The sequence below is a fragment of the Colobus angolensis genome, unplaced genomic scaffold (assembly GCF_000951035.1).
Source record: "Colobus angolensis palliatus isolate OR3802 unplaced genomic scaffold, Cang.pa_1.0 Scaffold4, whole genome shotgun sequence".
NCBI classification, from domain to species: Eukaryota; Metazoa; Chordata; class Mammalia; order Primates; family Cercopithecidae; genus Colobus; species Colobus angolensis.
Window position 1 is genome coordinate 14,196,917 of NW_012117376.1, and position 2,436 is coordinate 14,199,352.

The following is a 2,436-nucleotide window of genomic DNA, read 5'->3' on the forward strand; positions in this document are numbered from 1 at the left end:
CTGCGCCCCAGGTGAGCGGCGAGGGGGCGGGGGAGGGGCTGAGCCGGAGGCGGCTCACCTGGCGGGACAGGTAAGCCCCGCGCGGGCCCGAGGGGGCGCAAACCAGGGCGGCGCCGGTGTGGGGAGCCCCCAAGGCTGAGCCCGGACAGGGGAGGGTCCCGGGCCCGGTTCCTTGGGGCCACCCTCCTACTTCCGGGGTGCGCGGGCCGGGCTGGGGAGCGGCCTGAGCGGGCGCCCGGGCTGGGCGCGCAGAATGGGGTGTGGGGCCGCGTTCGCTCTCAGGGCTGCACTGGCTGGGTCCGGGGGCCGCGCTCACCGGGGGGCAGCGTCGGGATGGGGCAAACGCTGTGCTCACCCCGAGGAACAGCGTCGGGACGGGAGGGAGGCTGGGTCCGCCCGCGGGGTAGGGCCCTTGCAGCTGGAGAGTGTAGTGCTTGCCCCAAGGGCAGAGCTGGTGTAGGGGCTGTGGTAGCCCGAGGGGTAGTGCCAGGGTCTGGTTCTTCCTTGTCCCTAGGACTAGGTGCCGGCGGATATGGGAGTCTCGGGCTGCACCTTTCGGGCAGGAGTCCGGGGGTGCACTGAGCCGACGGCTGTTTCTCGAGCAGGACTGAGGTGGTCCTCCCCGGCCCGGTGTCCGAGGCTTGGCACTGGGCTGGGGGCAGAGGCTGGTGCGGCCGGGCCTGTCCTGGGGACCCTGGGAGGAGGAGACGGTACATAGACCCTTGAGTGTGTGTGTGTTCGCGGGACTAATGGGGAAGAAGGAAGCATCAGAGAGAAATCCAGGGAGGGCTGGCCGGGACCATCTGAACCCCGGGAAGATCCTTGCGGTGCCTTAGAGCGCCCAGTGACCTAGCCCCTCCATGTGCAATGCCACTGCGGGAAGCCTCCTGCACTCAATATTTCATTTAAATCTCACGAGATTGGCAGGGCATGAAGATAGTAGTCTCTCCTTATTTAAAGATGAGGAAAGCGAGGTTAAGAGTCTTGCCTCAAGCCACAATAGGGACAGGGAGCCTCCCCTCACTAAACCAAGTGACCAATCCTACGATTGGGCAGGGTGGTGGCGGGGCGGTGGCAGCAGCAGGGTCGGGGAGATATAGCCAGGAAGAAACTGCCTGAGTTTGACTTGAGTTCAATGGCTGGAGGGAAGTGGGGAACTGAGGCAGGCATTGTTCTTATCCCAGGTCTTGCCTCTCTTCTCATCCCAGTCCCACTGGAGATGTGTGGCACACACAAAGTACGCAGGCTCCAGAGCTTGGTGGACCACAGTGCAAATCCTACTCCAGCCCTCTCTTGCTAGGTGTCTCTGGGCCAGTCACTTCACCTTTCTGAGCTTCAGATTCCTGATCTGTGAAACGGAGATATACTACTTATTTACAGAGCAATTGTGAGAGTTAAATAAGGTGAAAAGTCCTCTGGCCCATTCACTGCTGTTTTCTCAGCATTTACAACAACGCTGGGCACCTCGTTGGTGCTCAATAAATATCTGTTGGATTAATTTAATAAATATTAGCGACTCCTAAAGCTTTAGAGGTTGGGGGAGAAGACAATAGCCAGCCCATCCTCAGGAGCCCCAGGTACCTCCCAGCTCAGCATGGTTAACTATAGATTTGTCCACTCTCCTGAAGGCTTGAGCCTGGAAGACAGGGCTCCCAACATGGGCTCTCTCTGGGCACACGCTGGTCCATGGAGCTGGCAGCTGGCAGCTTTGACTGCCTCTTTCCTCCCAAGTAATACATGGGATGGGATAGTGGATAAGAGTCTGGGGCCAGGCCAATTGTGTACAGATAGGTGTATGCCTTTGGACAACTTATTTAACCTCTCTGTGCTTCAGTATAATAATACAGGTGGCCGGGCGCGGTGGCTCAAGCCTGTAATCCCAGCACTTTGGGAGGCCGAGACGGGCGGATCACGAGGTCAGGAGATCGAGACCATCCTGGCTAACACGGTGAAACCCCATCTCTACTAAAAAATACAAAAAACTAGCCGGGCGAGGTGGCGGGCGCCTGTAGTCCCAGCTACTTGGGAGGCTGAGGCAGGAGAATGGCGTGAACCCGGGAGGCGGAGCTTGCAGTGAGCTGAGATCCGGCCACTGCACTCCAGCCTGGGGGACAGAGCGAGACTCCGTCTCAAAAAAATAAAAATAAAAATAATAATAATAATAATAATAATAATACAGGTAATAATATTACAAAGAGAGTTGTGAAAATTAATTGGTTATTATGTCTGGAGTACTTAGAACAGTGTAAGCCATCAATAATCAACTCTCACTGGAGTGTAAACTCCTGAGGTTGAGGGATTTTGTCTGTTTTATCACTTTATCCATAGAATTTAGGACAGCTGGGCCGGGCGTGGTGGCTCACGCCTGTAATCTCAGTACTTTGGGAGGCCGAGGCAGGTGGATCACGAGGTCAGGAGATCGAAACCATCCTGACT

At 56.9% G+C, this 2,436-nt stretch overlaps 1 protein-coding gene across 1 annotated transcript in view; it reads left to right on the forward strand.

Annotated features, from left to right (window-relative positions):
- Window positions 1-2,436, forward strand: part of KDF1 (keratinocyte differentiation factor 1) — a 12,895-nt gene continuing 10,459 nt past the window's right edge. The window contains exon 1 of the mRNA XM_011955576.1: window positions 1-70. The gene's annotated coding sequence lies outside the window, so the exon portion shown is untranslated. The remainder of the gene's footprint in view (window positions 71-2,436) is intronic.